The sequence below is a fragment of the Tursiops truncatus genome, chromosome 12, assembly GCF_011762595.2.
Source record: "Tursiops truncatus isolate mTurTru1 chromosome 12, mTurTru1.mat.Y, whole genome shotgun sequence".
Classification (NCBI taxonomy): Eukaryota; Metazoa; Chordata; class Mammalia; order Artiodactyla; family Delphinidae; genus Tursiops; species Tursiops truncatus.
In genome coordinates this window covers 88,322,030-88,346,949 of record NC_047045.1, presented here as the reverse complement: position 1 = coordinate 88,346,949, position 24,920 = coordinate 88,322,030, and positions in this window count along the sequence as shown.

Below are 24,920 nucleotides of genomic sequence, written 5' to 3'. Positions count from 1 at the left end.
GAAACTTTCCCAGAAGCAAGCCTGGCATTGCTGAGGCAGCCTGGAAACGAATGAAACGTGTCCCAGGCCACCAGGCTCTAGAGCTCCCGGGGCACACCCCCTCTCACGTGTCAATTGAAACAGAGCGTGTAAGACCATCTTTTTCATTGTAGAAATTCAGTAGATTCAAAGAACAAAGCAAGAATATCAGACTTGAAAGAAAATTTAGAAATGTATTATTTTATTTAGTCTTTTTATTCTATAAATATAAAAACGAAGCCTAGAGAGGTGAAGCTATATGACCAAAAATCAGTAGACAGTTGATGACAGTGGGAAAAGAAATGTCAAGAGAGGAGTTATAATAAAAGCTTTGATTTATCTGATTGTGATATTATGTTAGGGAACTATAAAAGGAGAGTAGTGTGGTGCAGGGGTAAATCTAGTAAATCAATCAATCAAGAAACACTTAAACATACAGAAATTGATTTTATTAAGATTAACACTAAACAGAACAGAGAAAGGTTGGACTCCTCTTGGGAAAACTGACAAAACTTTGGGCAAAAATTAAAGTTAGACCATAAAACTGTATTTCAAACAGTCTACAACTTTACTGTAGAATCAAATCATATGAAGGTAGCGGAAGCAAATGTAAGTTGATCAGCCAAGGTGAATGCTTTTGGCATTTATCCTGCCTGGGGTTTTCTGGGCTTCCTGAGTCTATGGTCTAGTGTCTGATGTTAATTTGGGGACACTGTCAGACATTATTGTCTCAAATCTCTCTTCTTCCCTGTCCCTCCTCCTTCTCCTTCTGGTATTCCTGTTACATGCGGGGCATATTCTGCTCTGTTTTTCTGTCTTTGTTCTCTTTGCTTTTCAAGGCTGGAGGTTTCTACCGTGATGTCCTCCAGCTTCGGGATTCTTGCCTCAGCTGTGCAGTCGGCAGAGCCCATTAGAGATGTTCTTCCTTTCTTTTACCTTTTCTCTTACCTCCAGCATACTTTGTGGTTCTTTCTTGGAATTTCCCTGTCTTCTTACATGGCTCGTCTGTTCTTGCCTGATGTGCCCATTAGAGCCAGTGGTGTAATCATCACAGTGTCTTGAATTCCTGGTCTGCTGATTCCAACACCCCACCACGTCAGGTTACTATTCTTCTGCTTCCTCTTCAGATCGTGGGCTTTGTCTTTTAGTGTGTCTTCTAATTTTTCTTTGATAGCCAGACACGATGTACCAGATAAGAGGAACTGTTGAAAGTGGGCCTTGAGTGATGTGGTGAGGTGGGGGGAGGGGAATCATTCTCTAGCCCTGCAACCGGGTCTCAGTTTTGAAGCACATGTGCCCCTGGACTTGACCATCACCAGGGTGTTGCAGGTTGTCTAGAGGGGCCTGGAGTTGGGCTTCTCTCTTTCCCCGTGTCAGTTAAGCGTGTGTGTGTGCATATGCACATGTGAGTGGAAACTGACAAATTGATTCTAAGTACAAAAGGTCATTAACAAGTTAGGAGGGCTGGCCATGCTTGCATCAGAATTTACTATAAAGCTACAATAATAAAGGTAGCTTGGTGTTGGCACATAAATAGTTAACTAGGTTAATGGAACAGAGTAGGAATCTAGGAATTCACCCTCACACACATGGGCACAGGGTATATGACAAAATCCCAGTACAGGACAGTCAGGAAATGATCATTTTAATAAAGGGAGCTGGAATACTCATGTATCCATATGGGGAAGAAAAAGAGAAATTTTACCCTTACTTTGCAACGCTCATAAAACTCAAGTCTTGGTGGATCTCAGACATAAATGTGAAAGGCAAAACAATGGAGCTTCTAAAGATAATATAAGAGAATTTCTTCATGGTCCAGAGTAGGAGAAGCATTTTATAGACAAGACGCAAAACTGCTACAAACACTAACTTACTGCTAACACTTAGTTAACTTCTAGCTAAATGGCAAAGGAACCCATAAGATGCTTCATGTGGAGTTTTAGTTTGTGTAATCGTTTTGAGCTCTGCCTTAATGTTTTCAGCTATATTTTCAAAGCTAAATGTGTGTTTAAAAAGTACCACACACATCATTTGAAAATCCCCTGCAGGAGTGAAGAAAGAAATTCATATATAAATGCACATATTTCTTTTTTTAAAATTGAAGTATAGTTGAATTGCAATGTCGTGCTAGTTTCAGGTGTACAACATAGTGATTCAGATATATATATATACACACATATGTATACATATATATATATATAGTTATATATATATTTTTAGATTTTTTCCATAACAGATTATTACAAGGTATTGAATACATTCCCTACTCTATACAGTAGGTCCTTGTTGTTTATCTATTTTATATATAGTAGTTTGTATCTGCTAACCCCAAACTCATTATTTATCACCCTCTCTTTCCCCTTTGGTAACCATAAGTTTGTTTTCTATATCTGTGAGTCTGTTTCTGTGTTGTCAATACGTTCATATATATCATTTTTTTAGATTCCACATATAAGTGATATCACAGGATATTTGTCTTTCTCTGTCTGACTTACTTTATTTAGTATGATAATCTCTAGGTCCATCCATGTTGCTGCAAATGGCATTATTTCATCCTTTTTTATGGCTGAGTAGTATTCCATTGTATATATGTACCATATTTTTAACCATTCATCTGTCGATGGACATTTAGGTTGCTCCCATGTCCTGACTATTGTAAATAGTGCTGCTATGAACATTGGGGTGCAAGTATCTTTTTGAATTAGAGTTTTTGTCTTTTCTGGATGTATGCCCAGGAATGGAATTGTTGGATCACACAGTAACTCTATTTTTATTTTTTTAAGGAGTCTCCATACAGTTCTCCACAGTGGCTGCACCAATTTACATTCCCATCAACAGTATAGGAAGGTTCCCTTTTCTCCACACCCTCTCCAGCATTTATTGTTTGTAGACTTTCTGATGATAGGCATTCTGACTGGTGTGAGGTGATGCCTCATTGTAGTTTTGATTTGCGTTTCTCTAAAAATTAGAGATGCTGTACATCTTTTCATGTGCCTTGTGGCCATCTGTATGTCTTCTTTGGAGAAATGTCTATTTAGGTCTTCTGCCCGTTTTTTGCTTGTGTTGTTTGTTTTTTGATATTGAGCTGCATGAGCTGTTCGTATATTTTGGAAATTAATCCCTTGTCAATCACATCATTTGTAATTATTTTCTCCCATTCCATAGGTTGTCTTTTCATTTTGTTTATGGTTTCCTTTGCTGCGCAAAATCTTATACATTTGATTAGTTCCTATATGTTTATTTTTGCTTTTATTTATTTTGCCTTGGGAGACTGAACTAAGAAAACATTGCTATGATTTATGTCAGAGAATGTCTTGCCTATGTTTTCTTCTAGGAGTTTTATGGTGTCATGTCTTATATTTAAGTCTTTAAGCCATTTTGAGTTTATTTTTGTGTATTCTAACTTCATTGATTTACATGCAGCTGTCCAGATTTCCTAACACCACTTGCTGAAGAGACTGTCTTTTCTCCATTGTATATTCTTGCCTCCTTTGTCAAAGATTATTGACTATAGGTGTGTGGGTTTATTTCTGGGCTCTCTGTTCTGTGACATTGATCCATATTTCTGTTTTTGTACCAATACCACACTGTTTTGATTACTGTAATTTTGTAGTATTGTCTGAAGTCTGGGAGGGTTATGCCTCCACCTTTGTTCTTTTTCCTAAGGATGACCTTGGCAATCCTGGATCTTTTGTGGTTCCATATAAATTTTACAATTATTTGTTCTAGTTCTGTAAAAAATGTCATGGATAATTTGATAGGAATGACATTAAATCTGTAGATTGCTTTGGGTGGTATGGCCATTTTAACCATATTAATTCTTTCAATCCAAGAGCATGGGATTTCTTTCCATTTCCTTGAATCTTCTTTTATTTCCTTTATCAACATTTTATAGTTCTCAGTGTATAAGTCTTTCACCTCCTTGGTCAGGTTTATTCCTAGGTATTTTATTTTTTTGACATGATTTTAAAAGGGATTTTTTTTTTAACTTTCTCTTTCATTGTTAGTGTAAAGAAATGCAACAGATTTCTGTATGTTAATCTTGTATCCTGCTACCTTGCTGAATTAATTTATCAGTTCTAATAGTTTTTGTGTGGAGTCTTTGGGGTTTTCTATATATAGTAGTTTTCTATATATAGTATCATGTCATCTGCATATAGTGGCAATTTTACCTTCTAATTTGGAAACGTTTACCTTCTAATTTGGATACGTTTTATTTCTTTTTCTTGTCTGATTGCTATGGCATAGGACTTCCAATACTATGTTGAATAGAAGCAGTGACAGTGGGCTTCCTTGTCTCATTCCAGATTTTAGCAGGAAGTCTTTCAGCTTTTCACCATTGAACATTACATTGGCTGTGGGTTTGTCATAAATATTTTGTTATGTTGAGAAATGTTCCCTCTATACCCACTTTGGTGAAAGTTTTTATCATGAATGGATGTTGAATTTTATCAAAGGATTTTTCTGCATCTATTGAGATGACGATGTGATTTTTGTCTTTTCTTTTGTGTATGTGGTGTACCCCCTTGATTGATTTATGTATGTTGAAGAAATGCATATTTCTCACTGGGAAGTACGATTATGGGGCATTGCAAAATTTGTAAGTAATCCATTTTTACAATAAATATACTTCATAATTGGTTGGGAAAACAAATTCAGAGTTGTATGTCTAAATTTTATGTGGTAACAAAACAAATGCTTGAATAATCTAAACTGTTAGCAGTGGGCTCAATGGCTAGATATTGAAATAGCACACAAAGATTTTGTCCCAAGGACTTGGAAATTATCACAAAATGATTTAAATAGAAACTAGCAGGATACTTTAATCAGACTTCATGAATACTGAGATCCCAAACTGAATATTTTGTTGTGTAGCCATTTATTTTTCTAAGGCTTTAAAATCACCATATGTATGAAACCTCCTGGATGAAGTTTCAAAGAAATTAATGTGTCCAAAACTTTAGGTGAAATTTCCATGGAAAACTGCAATTATTGACATTTGGGTCTCTGAGATGTCAAAGAAGCTGGTGCAGGACACGAGGTGCCGGGCCTGCCCCTGCTGCTGTGTTCAGACTACTCTGGGGGGATCTTCCGGGGGGGAGGTGCTAACAATCAGCCCTGCTACCCGGCTGCTCCTGGCCATCACAGTTGCTCCTGGTTCCGGGCAGGGAGAAGAGGAGGCAAGTGTTTAAACTGCAAATTGAAACCTTGTAACATCTGCGTGAAATCACAAAATCACATGTAATTATAAGTGGCTTTTTGTTCTTGACATACTGAGTTTGAACACAAAATTATATGAATTTAGTTGAAAATGTGGAGGCAGCATTTGACTCCTCTCTCAGGAGAATGGCCACGCTAGGAGATCAGTGGCTTCAGCCCCAGGTCGCTGGAGCCACGGTCTGGCCTCCCCAGGTGGGCTCCCCACACTCACGGTCTTAAGGTGAGATACTAAAGCTTTGACTGCTAGGTTGATTTTGACTATTTAAATTTCACATCTTTGATTGTTGGGGAGCACTGCCCAAAATAAAAAATTATGCTAATTCACAGGTTGTTCTGGTTGGTCAAGAAAAAGCACCCAAGTCTTCTCAGCATCCCATCAAACCTTGGAGTCCCTCCAGCGGAAGCCAGGAACGGGCTCCCAGGAATAGAAAGAAGTAGGAACCTGTCCAGGTAACAAGACGGCACCACAGGACACCCAGGGAGAGACAGCCTGCCCACACCTCTTACAGGAGGGGACTCTGGGCTCAGGAGAGGTGCTGGAGGAGCATCCAGCACCAAGCCTAGGTCCTCAGTTCACTGTGCTCTTTCATCCAACATCATGGAATCCTTAGGCTTGCGGGGATGTCGTTCCCACCTGCCTGCCCCACCCGTGTGTGGTGTCTGGTGACCACGCACCTGTTCTCCAGCCCTGATGCTCTCGGGGTCCCTGTGGCCTTTGGGAAGAGCCCATCCCCTTCGTGAAAACTGCTTGGACGCAGCTCATGCACTGTGGCCACTTGTCCACTCCCATCCCTCCTGTGGCCTCCGAATGATGTGAGGACAAAGCCTACAACGCTCACCTCGGGACCCTCAGCATCCAGCACAGTTTCTGGCCCCTCGTAGGTTCTGGTAAATCTGTACAGAAGGGGATTAGATTGAGGGACTTATCAAAGTCCTACCAGAGAAGAACAGGGAGGGGTTTACAACAAGAAACCAGCTTTGACATGGTGGGGCTGGGATAGCAGGGGAGACCCCAGCGGTGGGTGGGAAACTTCAGGGCCAATGTTGGTCCTGGTTCCCACAGAGGGTCTTCTCAGCTCCTCCAAGGCCTCAGACTGATTAAGTCAGGCCCACCAGGGTCATCGTCCCCTTGGCTTAAAGGTGACCGACTAAGGGCTTTAATCAAGTCTGGAATGATAATCTTAGACTTGGTTATATAAGAGGAGGAAGGCAGATTTTAGTTTTGGTGGCTAGATGCATTTATGGTGATATTGCAACATTATGTAGTTATAGAAAGCAGCTGGATAAACATATCCTAACATAAACCACAGAGAGCAGATGAGTTAAAATGGGCAATTCATTTAATTCAATACAGGAAATAGTATCTTGGCATTCAACTTATATATTCCAAATATTCACTCCTCAATGCACACAAAAATGTGAAGCCTAATAAAATACAGATTATAAAAATAAAATCTTTCATACTAGCTTTATTATAAAATACTATTTCTAAGCCCTTCTGTTATCTCAAAAATTATTATTTTTCTTATATAAGGTAGTGTAAGAGGTATTGTACAGTCTCTTTTTTAAAATAAATTTATTTATTTATTTTTGGCTGCGTTGGGTCTTCGTTGCTGCGCACGGGCTTTCTCTAGTTGCGGCAAGCGGGGCTACCCTTGGTTGCAGTGTGCGGGCTTCTCGTTGCACTGGCTTCTCTCGTTACGGAGCACAGGGTCTAGGCATCTGGGCTTCAGTAGTTGCGGCGTGTGGGCTCAGTAGTTGTGGCTTGCGGGCTCTAGAAAGCAGACTCAGTAGTTGTGGTGCAAGGGCTTAGTTGCTCCGCGGCATGCGGGATCTTCCCGGACCAGGGATTGAACCCGTGTCCCCTGAATTGGCAGGCAGATTCTTAAACACTGAGCCACCAGGGAAGTCCCTGTACAGTCTTGAAGAAAGTTAAATTTCATAAAATTAACTGGTTATTGATATAGACATCGAATTTATCTGTGTATTTGAAGCCCTGTTCTCACTTTGGACACTCTCGTTCTGTAAAAACGTTGACAGGGTGTTTGTTTCAGCCCGAATTGTGTACAAAGTGTAGGCAGAGATGAGGGCTGACCTGGTGGGTCCCCCCAGGGCTCGGGGGGGAACTGTGGCACAGGTAGGGAGAGACCCCTGGGAGCACAGGGTCTGATCGGCCCTCCCTCCACGCAGCCTTGGGAAGGATGCTGTGGACCCTGCATGAGAAGCTCCATCCCTGGTGTCCGGCGGCTGGGGCATCATCACTAAAGTGCTGTCTGCACGTGCATTTGACGAGTGAAAACATGAGGCCACTGTTGGGACCTGGGTCCAGGGTTTGACAGAAGGTAGCAAAGATCCTTTAAGTTCTGAGTGGAGCTGGCAGAGGCTACATGGCCTTTCTCTCCACCAGGAAGGAGAGGACAGAGCTCAGAGCCTGGTCCAGGCACAGCCCCGGCGGTGCCCGGGGTCGGGGCTGGCGGTGGGACTGACCATGAGGGATTCCAGGGAGCCCGTCTCCTGCCGGTCATTCTCCTGATCCGAGCTTCCCGACTGTTCCCTCTTCAGTCTTTTATTTTCCTTTGTGGGAGAAATTCTCTGAGCCATCTCTTGTGAAAGGAAGGAAGCTGCTGGCATTCCAGCTGTGCTCTCCAGTCACAAACCTTGGCGTGTTCTGTCTCACATTGTGTCCACTCTGCTGACCGACAGGCCTCGCCATTCAGGCCGAAACGCGCTCTGTCTGTACCAGGTTGGAGCACCCAGGGCGGGGAGGGAGAGGCGCAGCCTCGGATAGACACATCGCTTGTTCTCTAGCACCGCATCGCCAGAACACCACTTATTTATTTTTATTACTGTCTCGAGCTCAGCGGTTGGTACTTCTCAGTATCAGAAACTCAGGGGTGTTCTCCACGTTTACATATGAGCCTGTCGCAGGGGCGATGGTAGGAAGCTGCCTGAGCCCGTCTACGTTTGCCTCTCGCATCTGCTGGGAGCAGCTGAGAAGCAGCAATGACCTGGGGACTCCTGGACGCTCTTCTGTTGCTTTGGGAAGGAGGCCACGGACAAACAAAACAGTCCAGAGGCACCTTCTTCAGATGGAAGAGGAATTCCCAGCTGCGTGGGTAATCGCATTCATCATATTGAACAACACAAAATGTCTTGGGCAGTTACTTTAGTCCATTTTCTGTTTTAAAAACTTTGCAGCATCAGCTAATTTATCCCTCACAAGCGTCCTCCAAGGGATTTTCTGTGATTAGATCCTTTGTGAGGATAAAACCGGGAAGCACAGTTTTGATGATGGATGTTAAGTGACTGATTATGCTAGATCAGTCCTTTTGTCCTTTGTCATTTGGAAAACAAAGCAGCAGAACAGAGGAAAGTTTAAATATCCAGTAGTGTTCAGACTCCGGGTGAAGTTTCAAAATTGCTGGAGTTTCCCATTTAATTTAACAGGATAATGGTCAAAACGTGTTGACCAAAAAGGCACACTGTGTTAGATTTTCATTCAGAAAGCTGTTTATCATAGTTGACAGCATCCCTAATCTCTGACTTCCTTAACACGTTTATACTAAGTGAAACTCAAGTTTGGGGAAGGAAGCGCTTTGGGAACAGCGCTCTTGTGATAGTCTGCCTGGTGTGTGCTTCCCGGATTCTCCGCTCACCGCTCAAGTGGAGGCCTCTGCTGGAATAAGGACCTCAGTCTTCCCACGATGAGCCCTGGTCACCATCAAGGGGCCGACGACGGGCACACGGCAGGGCCCCATGGACGATGGACCAGGCTCATCAGGACAGCATCCAGGAGTGGGGAGGGAAGGCCCAGGAGAACGTGGCTTCCTTTTCTTTAGAGATGGAGTGATCCATGGTGTTTCAGAGCTCGAAGTAACCAGAGGTATTGAAATAAAAGTGCTTCGACTTCTCGATGGCCAAGCCCATGTTGGAGCAGTGAAGTGAGTCTCCGTGTTTGCAGCTGCTCAGCCCCCGCTTCCCAGTGCAGGACACTCCAAACCCTCCACTGCACTCAGACCCCAAGGCCCAGGTATGTGTGTGAGTCCCGAGCTGCCCTTGGTCCTACATGTAACAGACCTAAGAGCGAACAGGGAAATCAGCCATGTTCCACAGGCAGCACTCGCTCACGGGAGGACAAAAGGAAAATCGGCAAGCACTGGAGATTCTGCTTGGTGCTATGACAACTGGGAGTCTGCAGGGATGCACAGGGTTTCAGTCTTCTCAGAGGTGAGGACTTGAAGTGCGGGGCTGGTAAGCCACCTGCCCGAGTTCACAGACCCTGCCGCCTGCCCAGGCCCCTTCTGTGTCGTCCGCTGCGTGAGGCGTCGTCTTCGTCAGAATCCACGAGCCTCCGCTTTCTGTGAGAGTTTGGCCTTTTGGGAGTGAATATAACTTTATCGTATGTGGATTAAATAAGCCAAATGGCAAGTTCTGGTCTAACTCAGCATCACTCATTCAGGACGTTTGAGGAGTCTGGGCACAGATTTGGCTGAAATAGCCAACTGTGCGAAGGACACGCCTCAGAGTATAGTTTTTAACTTTCCAGGTCTCACGTATGGAATATGGCAAACTGAGTTCTTTTCTGCCCTGTAGGAGGGACTCTTTTATAAATATTTAACTGTTTTAACCAGTTAATTGAAGTCTAATATTGCCCCCAATTTAAACTCAAGCAGATCCTCCTTCCTTTTGCTGCCAGTGATGGAACAATCCCTGTGTAGCTTCAGGCTTGTGAGCTGCGCTGGAAATGGTTCTGTATGTGTTGGCGTAGTTAGGAGTTTGAAGTAGAATGCTAAGTGCAGTATTCATTTTAAGTATAAGCGGTTTATTTATATGAGGAAAGCAAAGCCACAGCCTAGCCTTAGGAAAGTGTTACAGATTGAGCAAGGTACAGGTTCCACAGTCATAACTCTTTTTCTTTGTAGACGACAATTCACGCATTGAAATATTCGAGTCCTATCGGGTGATGCCTCTGTTAGCTTTTCTGATGATGCAGAGAGCTTTAGAAGCTCTTGCCCAGGAAGCCACTCAGCAGAAACGTTAGGGAGATCCTAGGCTTCCGTCACCACTGTTTTCATAAAGGAGCAATCTAGTCTAAACACAGACAAAGACGCCGTAGGGTAAGGATCAAATAATCCCTGGCAGAAACAAAACAAGAATCAGAGATCAGTCTCTTCCATGTCTTCACCTGCCCTTTGGATGTAGCAGGTTGTCCTCATGGTCCATCTCTGCGTCTCCCTGAATCCTTGCCCTTCCTTCCTCCCCGAGGCCAACCCCGTGTCCAAGAGACTCTCACTCCCTCTGGCCTGGTCTTCTGTCTACACAGGCTGCCATCACAACAGACACATTTCGGCCCCCTTCACTTTTATTTCCCCACCTACCACCATGGTTGCATCTGCCCCCACAAAAGGCATGTTGAAGTCCTGACCCCTGGTGCCTCTGAATGTGGCCTTTTATGAGCAAGTTAAGGTGAGGTCATTAGGCTGGGTCCCCATCCTACAGGCCCGCAGGGAGAAGCCCCCCGGGGACAGGGGCCGGGAGGGAGGCATGCATCCCATCCTGAGGAGAGCCCCACTAGACGCTGGGCCTCCTGATGGCTCTGCTGATTCCTGAATGTTGGAGGTCTGGCCTCCAGTCCTCCAGAACTGAGAGAATGCATTTCTGAGTTTGAGCCGCCCCAAGCGTGGCACTTTGCTGCTGCGGCCCTGGGGTACTCGCGCACTAGGAACCTCTCAAGCCGCTGCTCTGCCCCCGTCCACCTTTTGCCTCATTGCACATGGCTCCACATTGTCCGTGATCTTTGCTCCTGTTCTAATTTCTTGTTTATTTGGGTGCTTGTTTGTTCCTTACCCTCCTACAATCTCAGGGGATGGTGTTTGGAGACGTGCTCGGTACCTGTGGGATGGTGTACAGAGGTTGGTGGCAAGATCTTTCTCCTCATTCATCATCACAGGCCCTTTGAGAGACCTTGTCACCTGTGACTCAGATTAGTAAGGCAAAGCCAGCCTATAGCACAAAACAGCACCTTTGGATGCAAAGTTTAAAGAAGGACGGCTCTGGTTATACTGCGGCTCTTGGGGGCAACTCCTCCCTTACACATCACTTCTCCCGTCAAAACACATCCTGTTTCCATCCACACATCAGGAGGCACTTGGGCAGTGCTGGTGCAGCCCCTGGGTTTGCTTTTAATCTCGGTTATAAACCACCTGGGTGATGCCACAGCCCGAGACCAGGCACAGTCTCAACCCCTGTCACCTGTGGATTTTCATGAGGTGGCTTTCGTCACCGCACTGGTTCTCCTCTGCACTGGCTCATGTGCACCGTCTGGTTCTCATTAGCAAACTGGGAACTGGGTGGTCCTGACGAGGATTTGAAGAGTTCACAGAGCCCCATCAGCAGACCCGCTGCTCCCCTCCCTCCGTCTCTCTCTCAGTTTGTGGTTTTGTCTACAAGGCTGAGAAATATATGAGAGCAATGGAAACAGAGGCGACACTTTGAAGATAAAAGGTTTCTCAGAATGATCTGCTCCTGAACCTATAGATGTGTCCCCATTTCCCATTCTCCCTGACACCAGTTCAGTTCAACTAAGCTGCAGTGACCCTGGGAACACAGGGCCTTCTTAGATCCATGGGAGCCAGGATCAGGTGACCGCTTGTCCTTAGTGATAATCCTGATATTGGAAGAGCAGCAATTTAACCTCAGATGTGAGAGACGGTCGGTTAACTAACGAAACGATATTTCTGCCCTGCACGATACCTAAAATATTTATGGTTTCTAATTTGGGGAAGTTTTATTTTATAATTTGAAAAAAAAACACTAGCTAAAGCATATTAAGGGGGTTATGTTAGTTTGCTTAAGCTCTGCAGACTGTTGCCCTGGGCGCGTCTATTTGTATAAACACACCCACACATGCCGCTTTATCTATGTCTTTGTGCCCACGGTGCCGGGTCTCATCGATGGGACAGCAGTCGCAAACGATACTCTTATTTCAAAATTTTGCTCCCCCCTCATGTGTAGTTCACTGGAAGAAAGCAAGCACAGACTTGGGAGCTGAGTTTCCGTGTTGGTTTGTCCTGTATTGTGTTCACCTTTTCACATCCAGTGCTGTTAGAGACCTGGAGACACCTGACGTCAGTTTTCTTTTTCTTGTATTTTATTTATAATTTTTTCTTGAAGTACTAGGAAAAGTCTAAGTACTGTGAACCCCCATCTTAACAAAAGTGACATCAGCTAAATTCCTTCCAATGGTAAATTAAAACATTTGACTTGACATCTGTTGAATTAATTACTCATGAAATGCTTATATATTGACACTGCTTAAAAATTTATACCAGTTTTGGGAAAGGCAAAATCACAGCACGAATGAATCAAGACAATGTCTCTTTGTTGAATTTTTATTGTGTGTTTCATACTGTTTATGGAAAAAAATTCTTTGCTGAAGCTTGAAAAGCTAGACATGCCTGTGGTACTTATAAAAGTCAGTCTGGTGCTTCCAGTAACCCACTTGGTACGGGCACAGGATCAAGAAAACCCTCCTAGAGGTGAGGGCGTTCCTGCTACTTGCAAGCGCTTCAGCTCTACCACAGCTGACCCTGAGGGGGTCACACAGAGGAAAACGAGGTGTTCTCAGACCGGTTTTGCGAGGAAGTCTCTTTCCGGCCACCTCCCTGAGCTCAGCAAGTGCGGCACCGGCTGGGCCTGGCGCTGGCCACTCTGGGCTTGCATCTCTGCCCCTCCTGGACACCAGCCGCTCAGACCCGCCAGGGACCCCTGGCTCTGCCCCTCTGCTCGGAGCTGCTCTCCCTCCCATCCTCCGTCCTTGTCTCCCTTCCGAGGCGGGAAGAGAATCAGGTCCCCAGAGGGCTTCCCGCAGCCCCATCCTTTTCTTTCAGTGCTGCTTGTCGTCCAATGGCTAAGCCTCTCCTTGGGTGAGGGGCCTGCAGGGACCTCTAGGGGACCCCAGTGGGGATCTGCCTCTTGGGTCCTCAGGTCAGGATTCAATGCCCAGAAAAAGGCACGTGGGTTACAGCCAACGTCTCTGTCTTGAACATACGATGTGTGAGGACAGATCATCAAAAGAAAGGAATCTGTCACCCATCTCAGGAAGGAGACCAAGCCAATGCAGCAGAGAGAGGGCTGCCCAGACGCCCCGTGGGGTCCCAGGGCCCCAGCAGAGCGAGGATTTGCTCCTCAGTGTTGGGACCAGGCTGTGGGCCACCCCTGGGTGCATGCGGCCGTGAGAGGTTCATACATGGGGAGATCAGGGCCACAGCCCAGGGCCGCCCCACAGCAGATGGGAGTGGATTTCACACCATGGATGTGGTCGGCCTGCACGCTCAGATGTCCTTGCAAACGGCAGTGGCTGGAGCTTCCACCGTCCACCCCCTGCTGTCCCGTGTCCTCAAGGTTGAAACTGACACAGGAAGTGAATACGTGACACTTACTGCTGATGGGTACTTTGGAAAGAAAAGCCTTTACGGGAGCAGGTCCTCCAGGGACCAACCGGTGACACTGTGTCCGGAAGGATAAATAAAGCGTTTATGACCATGTGTGTCCTCCAAGAAAATGGCTATTCATGGGTAGATCCATTAAATAGTGTGTAGTTAATTGGTTCTCATGGTTATTTTGCTCTGCAGATCCTTGGTTTCCAGGCCACAGTCCTCTTGGGGGCAGAGGAATAGCTTCTTTAAAACCGACGCGACTGTTTATTGATGGCAGTGTGTAGAGGGGCCCACCCATCGCCACCACTGGGAGCGCGCACGAGCGGTGGCCCCAGGCGGGCAGCACTTCTGTAACCTAGTCTCTCCTGGAGTTGTCTCCGCGCCTCCGTCGCCCCGGGGCAGTTCCTTTCCTGACTGGGAGACACCTTATTTTATTCTCTGGTTTTAGCTTGTTGTTACTCGCAGGCCTTTGACTTTAGCTGACCCTCCGTACAGACCAGAGCAGAAGCCCCAAACCCCATTTTGAAGGATGAGCCGTCCAGGCCCGGCGGGCTTAGGAGGCGCGCGAGCCTTACTCTTCCCATCGCCTTTGCTACACAGGAAACCGCCCCCAAGTTTAGTGGCTACAAAACGCTCTAAATCACACTGCTCTCGGATCCGCAGCTTTGCGGGGCTTGGGGGTAGCAGCTCACCCCTGGTCTCTCGGCCGGAGGACCTGTGTCCCCGCACCTCCGTCCGGGCGCCTCCCAGCACGTGGCCTCCCGTGGAGGGGGACCTTGCCCGGGGCCGCCTGCTCTGCGGTCCGACGGGAACCGGGAGGGGTCTAGTGGCCAGGCTGTGCTAAGCTGCGCGCAAGTGCAGCGAGGGAGGGATGCGCCCAGTGGCCCCACCTCTGCCCCGGCGTGGTGCTCCTTCCCCGCTGCCAGGCTCGCTCTCCATGCTCTGCTCACCATTTCCAAGAGATGCTGCTTTTGCTGAATTTCAAGTTCTGCTTTGCTCAGTTATACCTGAACTCACACTCACCCTGCACGTTCAATGCAAACTCATCTTGGTCACCTTAAAGTGTCTTGCTGCCCCTCATATGACTGTTCCATTGTACCAGAGAGATGTCAGGAATAATGCGCAGTAATCAGTAGTCACATTTAGAGTCTGGTAAAGAAAACGGGACATGAGTCCCTCAGGGGCAGAGAGGAAGCAGCAGTGGTGACGAGGTTCCGGAGAACAAGGCTCGGGCTATGCTTCATGGGGCGGCCTTCAAGGCCTTCCCAGCAGTGGCCTTTTCTCCCCTCACTACTGAAATCTCACATTTCTGTTTGAAAGTGTGAAAGTTCTGAAGGCCCGCCCACTGGGCTGCTCCTTCTTCCTCAGACTGTGCTGAGGGTATTACGTAGAAGGTAAAACAGGGTCCTGGTCTGATTAGGAAGGAAACTCGGGGGACACAGAATGTGTGTGGCTGCCCACTGGGGTGTCAGGACCACCAGACCCTAAGTTTGGGGCACGACAGTTGTAATCAGCCCGAGACTGTAGAACTCGGACTTGTGATAATCGTTGTCAATCCGCTTGGTTTCAGTTACAAGGAGAGAAGTGAAGTCAAGGATGAAGGAGGTGGGGGATGGGAAGGGGACCATTGAGAGCAGGATCGGGGTCCTGAGCACAGATGCTTTGCAAGGTCTACATTATGATCCATGAGAAGAAATGGGATTAGGGGCAAAAGTGAAAGGAATCAACTCAATCAGACTTCCCGACGACCACGGAGCGTGAGGGGTGAAGAGACCTGTACAAGAGCACAGACGCCATGTAGAGCATCAGCTGGATAAACAGATGCTGGGAAAGGGGCCACGAGAGGAGAAAGCCTCCCTCCTGCCTGCAGAAGAGTCATCTTCCTGGATGTGGCAAGCATGGAAAGGACATCGCCACATCTGCCAGGACTCGGGCTGTGAACTCAGCTATTTCACCAGAGATGTTTAAATTAGGGAAAGCCAAAGTCTGTTTGAACTCAGTACAAAAATAGCATTTGTGCTATTTGCAGACTTCTCTAGCAGATTTAATTATGGTCTTTGCAGTCAGGTAAACGCCCTACACTCTTTTTTTTTTTTTCTTTTCTTCTTTTGGACTGTTTTCCAGACAAAATTTTCCTCTCTTTCAAAAAGCTATAATTACGTCAAGGAATTGTCAATAAATTATACTCATTTAATTTTATTATGGGAGTGGAGGCTTGAGATGTGTGACTGATGGTGAAATATCAGGGTGTTGTATTTGAACCACACTTTCCAAGAGTCGGTCAGGCATTTTTAGACCCTTCAAGAGTTAATGAACAGAATAATGATGTTAATTTCAAGTAAGCAAGTCCAGATGGAAAATAGGAAAGAATAATAAATTTTTAACATAGCGGTAAGCTAAAACATTCATGTTACAGAAAAACAACAAAGCAACAATTCTAGAAAGCACTCTCTTTACTTCTCTTATGGAAAATATTTCTCTTATAGAAAATTTTTCTCTTATAGGAAAAAAATATATATGTATATATATATATTTTTTCCTCTTATAGGAAAAAAATATATATGTATTTAGGTGAGAAAATGTCAGTGCATTTTCATTTTTCATCCTGGCTGGAACCAGCACAGTTATTTGTATACGTCATTTCACTACTGCTTATTTCCAGCAGGATCAAGGATGACTTGCACGGTCACACCACACCTGTATTTCGGTTAGCATGTGGCCACCACAGATGGATCCTGACTCTGTGAGCTCTCGGTGCAGAACCAGGGACTTTCTAAGATGGCTACTGGGGACAGATTGTTGTGCCAGAACGTGGAGACACCCCCAAATCTCTGCAACGCCATCCTACAGCTGGTACAATTCTAACAGATGGCTGGAAACAAGTGTGGGAGGGGTGATTAGCAGTTGGGGTGAGAAAACTGCACAACCTCTGATGGGTCATAAGGGATGCTGGCCCCAACTGAAACAGAAATCCATCTATCAGCACGAGTAGGCACAGGAAAATTAAGTTATATAAAATGTACCAGAAACTTAAAAAGAAACTAGACTCAGGAAGTAACAGGCATGTATGGATACCTAGAATAAAGGGGGCCAAGCTGAACAGAATAATTGGAGGAAGCAGGAGGGGGAAAAGTAAATTAATGTGTGCACACACACAGTTTGTCAGTGATATTTGTTCTACATCAAACTGTCATGAAAAGATACAGTCTGTGAACAAGAAGTAGTTAGTGCAGGTAATGAATCTCTCTAATTTGAAGACAAACAGACAAAACTGATCGCAACGAGCAGAAGACTGGTTATTGCAGGAAAGAAAATTGAGAAAAGTTAAGGTGCAGCTTGAGGAAGGCCAGTAGTCCTGAGAACAACAGAAACAGGGTCTTGGGACCCCGGGAAAAAGCCAAGGAGACAGACCCCACCTTGCCTACCCTCTAACTGGGGCTGGCTTCACTGTCAACCATATTTTCCAAACAGGATTGAAGAATGTATCTATTTTAATTAGGCGGAACCATCTGAATTTGCAGATATTCACCTGTCTTTGACCAGACCTGTGAAAACAAAGGCGTTGCCGTGTTGTTCATTTTATTTATCATTTAGTCACCGTGACTTATGCTTTTTCTACTGCATGAAGCCCAGGACTGGCTCCGGGTGGTCCTGAGAGCATTGCCTGGCTGCGTCCAGGACCCTAGACTGGGATCCCCTCCCTCTGTGTCCTTGGAGGAGCCGTCGACACCGCTGAGTCTGTAAAAGGCGGATGATATCCTCGACTTCAGAAAGCTGTTTGAGGGAAAAATGAAACGAAGGACAAAAGTCCCTTGCGCTTTGTCTGAAACATGCTCAAGAATGTCAGTCCTCACAGCTCCTGCTCCTGGAAGCGCCCCCTCCTCCCGGGACGCCCCCAGCCCTGCTGGAAGCAGAGACAGGCCAGGCCGTCTTCCTCATTTCTGCCCCCGTCCACTCGATGGCGGCTCTGCCTTGGAGTCTGGATGGCCGTCAGGTCACTCCCACCTCAGCTTTCAATGCTTGGCTTCTCTCCTGTTTGGCTTCATGCATTTGAGCCAGACTCATGGAAAACAGCCTCGAAATTGCAATTGTGAGCCGACTCCACCTGACGTCCAGGTGGGCACAGCCCCGCCGGCTTAGGTGACGGAGAGGTGAGGGCAAAACAGCAGGATGGACATCCAGATGGACTTTCTAGTAATCCCCGTGGAACCCAGGACTTTCTAACATGGTATCTGCTGGGCTTTACCAAATTTCCCTTACCACTAGCAACCTTTTAATCCTGAATGAGAATTAGCTTTTTCAATTAATCTACAAATGTAAGAATGAGGGAATCACTCATGAGAGCAGTGTGTGTTGAAAGAGGGATGATTTGAATCAAGCTGCGTTTTTGGAGTTTTACCTTTCACCGAGCCTGAAGACATGATTACTTTTCAAAATTTCCTTTTGGTAAGCCTGGCATGCCATTTTATAACACTGACGATTTTTTTTAATTTATTCAAGCTGAGGATTCAGAACTTATTGAAAGCAGGAGCTGTGGGCTGCGGCATCTGTGCCCAATAAGTTTTCATCTTGCTGTTTGAAGACCTAGTTATAAACCATGTTGAATAAAGCAGTTCTACCTACTCACAGGCTAATTTTTATTGCCAATGTGGATTAAAATGCACATCGATACTTTATGTCTAGTGGGTTTTACCACTGATACAAACCACAGTGTTGGAAAGTATTCCAGAAAGTGGCTGAAGGTAACGTGGCCGACACCCCAGCTTCTTCCTAATCATCTTCAGACATCCGTGGACACCTACGGAAGCCTGCAGGCTTCCAAATCAGCACATAAAAATGCAACCGTGGGGGATGAGGAGCCACTCAAAGTAAAATAGCGTAAACTAGAGATAAATTCCATTTGTGAAAATGAGAATGGTTTCCAAGGGGCCAAGCACTGAAATCTGGAGGAAACACGAATAAGAAGGTAGGTGGGCCCTTCCAGGGCGTGAACGGCACCAAGCACTCACCAGGAAGGGACTCCTGAGGTCCCCCTCCCATATCTGGAACACAGGGGGCCTCTTCAGAGGACTGGTGTCTGTTGTCTCACATTTGTGGGCCTGTCTACTGAGTCAACCAATTCTCAAAACTTGTACATGTTTTTTTTTCTTTTTTTTTGCAAAAGTAAAAAGAAAAAGTAATAAAGCTATTGTCTTCATTGCAATTAGTGAAGAGCTAGACATGTTGTTTTACATTTGTTATTGGTATTTGGTATTGCTGGGTTCTATCATAACAAATATGTAAGTAAGTTAGTGGGTGGTGAGAGTGGGATGTATGTAGACTTCTTATTAGGTTTTAACTCCAATGGCCCAACTGTAAGTAGCTTTTTTATTCCAATGGCTATAATTTCACTTTTTTCACTGCTAGGTCTATTATCTGAGCACAGTCAGGACAGGTTATAAAAAGTGATAATATGAGATTAGTGATTAGAGGCCAGAGAATATCTTTTTCACTGAACAAATTTACACTGAACAAATTTAAATAATTCATTTCTTCATTAGCTATTTATTAAGCACATCTCAGGAGTGAATATTTGCTTATCAGAGAAGATACAAAGGTGATCAGAGCAAAGGACACTCACTCTCTCAGGAGCTGGCAGGCCAGAAAACACATAATAACATTTTTTAATATAACCTAGGACTTTTGAAAATACCAAGATCATTTAGGAGAGGAAAAAAGTAACTCACGCTGCTTAGGGAAGAAAGGAATAACTGCGTTGTCTCCTGATGTCAAAACCCACGTGGCACAAGTGCAGCTGCAGGTGGTGCTGGACCCAGGAGCTCTTGTGCCCTGGGATCTGGTCTCACCTGTCTTTGCATCTGGTCTCTTCAGACCCCTTGTGATGAAGTTCACCTGTGGACGTCTCCCCACTGCATGTTCCCAGATTCATGTCCAAGGGCAAGGAGGAAACATCTGTCTCTATTAACAGCCTCATGCTAAGTCCTCAGTGGATTCTGACAGGGTCATATATCCACATTCAATTTGTGATGCTCTGATTAGCTAAGCCTGAGTTAAAGTCCAAATGAATAAACTGGAGAAAAGCAAAAACAGTTGCAGATTTAGCAGAAATCACCAGAGAAATTGCTAAGTGCAAAATTCAACATATTTCCATTCCAAAACTACTAAAACCTTTATTTTCTTGTGAATTTACTTTTTAGTGACTTTCCCCCAGTTTTATTGAGAAGTAATCGGCATACATTAATATACGTATTCATGGTGTGCAGCACGATGATCTGATATACATGTATTGTGAAATGATTACCACAATAGGCTTAGTTAACATCCATCATGTCATGGGGTGTATGTGAGACCATACAGTATATTTCTTTCTCTATCTCACTTATTTCACTTAGTATAACATCTTTAAGGTCCATTCATGTTGTTGCAAATGGCAAGACTACATTCTCTTTTATGGCTGAATAAAATATTCCCTTGTATATGCACCGCATTTTCTTCTATTCATCTATCGATGGACACTTAGGTTGTTTTCATGTCTTGTTTGTTGTAAATAAGCTGCTATGAACATGAGGGTGTGGACACCTTTTCGAGTTTGTGTTTTAATTTTTTTTGAGATATTCCTAGAAGTGGAATTTCTGGATCATACAGCAGTTTTATTTTTAATTTTTTGAGGACCCTCCATACTGTTCTCCATAGTGGCTGCCATTTACATTCCCATCAACAGTGCACATGGGTTCCTTTTTCTCCACATCTATGCAGCATTTGTTATCTTTTGTCATGGGAGACTGAAAACTAAGTCTTTGGGGAATGTAACCTAGTGGGATTCTTCATAAATACTTGAAGAGTATTGATGATGACAAAAATCTCCTGCTGCTGTAGATTGTGCCTGAAAAATAAATTTCCTGTCTTGTGTCCCCTCATTACCAAGTCCAAGAGCCACACTAAAGTAAAGAGAGCTCAGTGTCACCTGTAACCTAACCCCTAAGAGTTTTACGTAAAAATATTATCAGATTAAATTAAACCTTTCAAGTGTGTCTTTGGAAAATTACACAACATGGAAACAATACTATTAATCACCTAAACTTAATTGACATTTATAGGACATTCCAGCCAAAACTGCAGAATAGATGCTCATTTCTGTTATACATAACATATTCATCAGGCAGTATGGTCACATTCTGGGTTATGAAACAAACCTCAAGACGTAAAAAATGCTTAAAATTGTGCAGAGTACATTCTCTCACTATAATGACGTTGAGTATAAATCAATCACAGAAAGATATCTGAAAATTTTCTAAATATTTGGAACTAATCCAACATACTTTTAAGTAATTCATGAGCTAAAGAAGCTATGAGAGAAGTTAGAACATATTTTCCAATAAATGGATATAAAACACAAAATTTCAAAAATTGTGAGATACTGCTGAAGAGATACTTACAGGGAAATGTAGAATTTTAAATGATTATAATAAAATCAATGCTTTCCTAAGAAATGATAAAAAGTAGATCAAAGTAAAATCAAATTAAGTAGAACAAAGGAAAAATAAAAGAAAGAGTGGAAAATCAGTTCAATAAAAAATAGATAAACAATAGAAAAATCCATGGAACCAAAAATCTTTGAAAATATCAATAAAATCTATGAAACTCTAGCCAGGCTGAATAAGAAAAAAACAGGAAAAGATACTATTTACTAACATGAGGAGTGAAAACGGAAACATTTCTAAGATCTTACAGACATTAAAAAAATAATAAAGACATTTCAAGTACTATTTTATGGCAACACATTTGGCAAATTATATGAAATAAACATATTCCTTGAAAGCTACAAATTACCAAAACTGACTTAGGAAGAAATAGAAAACCTGTAAAGTCCTTTATACATCAAGAAAAATAAATATTGTAAACTTTCCACCAAAGTCCATATATATCCTAGCCCATGTAATAAGGTAATAAAAAGGGGGCATATAGATTGGAAAAGAAGTAAAACCATCTTTATTTATAAATGAAATGATCATGCAAATAAGAAATTCTAAAGACTACAAAATAGCTACTAGAACTGAGAAGTGAGTTTAGTGGGGTCATAACACACATAGTAGAAGTGCAAAGATCAATTGTATTTCTATATACTACTATGAAAAATAGGAATTTGAAATTGAAGTACTATTTACAACAGGATTCAATATGACATACTTAGGAATGAACTTAAAATATGAACAAGATCTATACACTGAAAAGTACATAGGACTGCTGAGGGGATTAAAGAAGACCGGAATAAATGGAGAGATAGATGCTGTCCTCAATATTGTTATAGTGTTAACTTTGCCCATTTTGGTCTATAGACTCAAAGCAATCCTAGTCAAAATTCTGAGATGTTTGTTTTAGAAAACAGCAAGTTGATTTAAAATTTAGGTGTAAATGAAAAGAATCTAGAGTCAAACAATCCTAAAAGAAAAACAAATCTGTGTGTCTCACTCCGTCTGAGTTTGAAATTTACTGTAATGACAGTGTAATCAAGATAGTGGAGGGTTAGAAAGAGAATCGCCTCACCAATCAAAGGAGCAGATAGGGTCAGAAAAAGCAATAGACACAAATGGCCATTTGATTTTTAACATGTTTAGCAATACCAATTGGGAGAAATGACAGTCGTTTCAACAAATGGTTCCAGGACAACTGGATAGAGATATAAGGGGAAAACACCTCGACATCCACTTCATGCCATAAATGAAAGTACGTTAAAAATGGACTGTGGACGTAAGTGCAAAAGCTAAAAGTATAAAACTTCTAGGAGGAATCATAGGAGAAAATATTTGAGACTTTGTGGCAACTTCTTATATAGGAAACAAAAGGTATGTATAGTAGAAGAGAATTTTCATAAACTGGACTTTATAAAATTTAAAAACACTGCTCTTAAAAAAATGAAAAAGAAGCAAAAGGCAAGCCACATACTGGGAAAAAATATATGACAAAGAGTGTGTATTCAGAATATAAAGAGAACACATAACTCAATACTGTGATGAACAAGCCAATTTTAAAAGGGGCAAAATAGTTGAATAAATACTTTCAAACAAATTGTTAACAAGCACGTGAGAATATGTTTAACATCTATGGTTAACAATGAAACTTAGAGCCTCCGTGACCACTGCAGACACAGTAGAACCTATTAGTCTTAAATTTGAAAGACAAATATCTTTTCCGAATATTTTCAGTAATCTAGGTGTGAACCAAGTCTGAAGAAAAAGAAGGAGAGGAAATAAGGTAGAAACCAATGTTCATTGCTGCCCACTAGTAGCGGGGCTGGACTAGAGGTCCGCTGTCCCCAATTCAATTCTCACATTCCTCAGTGAAAACTGTTATCCCACTTCACACGTGAGGTGATGTAGGGTTAAGGCCAGCTCTCTTTGGCCAAAAATCCTTGTTTTATCTGTGGTATTGCATGGTCAGTGGGACACACAGCAAGATCACCTGCCACGGGATTCCTGGGTTTCCCTTTCTGGGATCAGGCATCATCCCCACGTTTGTGAGTGGTACTACTAACAGTTCAAGTTTGAAGGGAGGCAGACAAATCCCTACACATCTTTGCATTCATACGTCTTCTTCAGAAGGAATTCCTTGGAGCGAACATACCTTCAAGCTATGGAAAAGCAATTACCTTCAAGGCAGTGTATTATCTCTCAATCTTTGACAATTTTTGTTTGAACTCTGCTTGTTTGAGGAAAAATACACCATTAATTTTAGCCTGAGCATATAAACCCCAAGATAGTCCAGGGAACTGACAAAGTATCCAGGAAGCTATCAAATATGTTAAAAGAATTGAGTTAAAAATTACTACAGTTTAAAATATGTTGAGAGAAACAGCACATTCCTTTTGCTCTATATTACGTTTAAATCTTTCACACATGGCTTAGTCACAGAATTCTCAGGGCATGTGGGACTAGCCTTATTTTCATGCTGAGGGATTGATGGAGAATTTTTATGTTCAGTTAGGGACCTGAGGTCATGCACTTTCCTGACTCATAAATAATATTTCAATTTGTCATCTAAATGATTACATCTCATATGAACTTGGTAAAGTGGAGCCAACTGAAAACAAGTAATTACTAAAAATAGCTTCTAGTTCCTCACCTAGACAATCTCCTACTTGAAATTAGGGCAATCCTTCCAAACAGCTGGCAGATTGACAAGTGAGGATGCTGTGTCCACCTGAGACCTCCAGAAAGAGAGAGAGAACACCGGAGGTGGCTCTGACAGGTCTATCATTTGCTGACAAAGAAAACTGTAAAGTTTGCGTATTTTCTTTTTGTCCATATTTCTGACCACGTCATGCTTCCCCTTGGAAGCTGCCTCCTTCACCTGCTGCAGGCCGTACTATTTCCCCTCTGCTCTCCCTGCCGTGTTGATAATTACCTTCTTTCATACCATCCATCCCTCTATTCTTCCTTCCTCCTTTCCTGCCATACTTTGGGGTAACTAGGTATTTCCTTAGGATTACATTTTATCTCCTCTATCGTTGGGTTGTTTTGGCTATAACTCTTCATATTGTATTTTAGTATTAGTATAGGATTTATAAATACCAATCCTTAATTTAATAAAATCTACTCTGAATTAATATAATACCACTTTGTTCTCTTATCTTTGTGCTACTGTACATTATATATATATTATATATATATATTATTGAAGTATACTTGATTTACAATACTGCCTTAGTTTCAGGTGTATAGCAAAGTGATATATAGATACATATATATGTGTGTGTGTGTGTATATATATATATATATAACATATATATAAAACCGAATTCAGATTCTTTTCCATTAATATGTATATATAAAACTGAATTCAGTTTTTTCCCATTTTTTATTATTATATTAATAATAAAATTATCCCATTGTTTTGTATTATATTATATATATAAAACTGAATTCAGATTCTTAACCATTATAGGTTATTACGAGTTAGTGAATATGGTTCCCTGTGCTATAGTAAGTTATATATTTTAATTCAACATATATCATAGGTTCTACAATGCATTATTATATCACTTTAAAGAATCAGTTTACTTTTAAAGATATTTAGTAAATAAAAGTGTTTTACACTTATCCCCATTTTTGTAATTTCTAACACTCCTATAAATCCAAATTTCCATTTTCCTTTCATCTGAAAAAGTTTCTTTAGCAATCGTGGCATGCTGGCAGCACATCCTTTCAGCACTTGATCCTGGGAAAATGTCTTTATTCTGCCTTCATT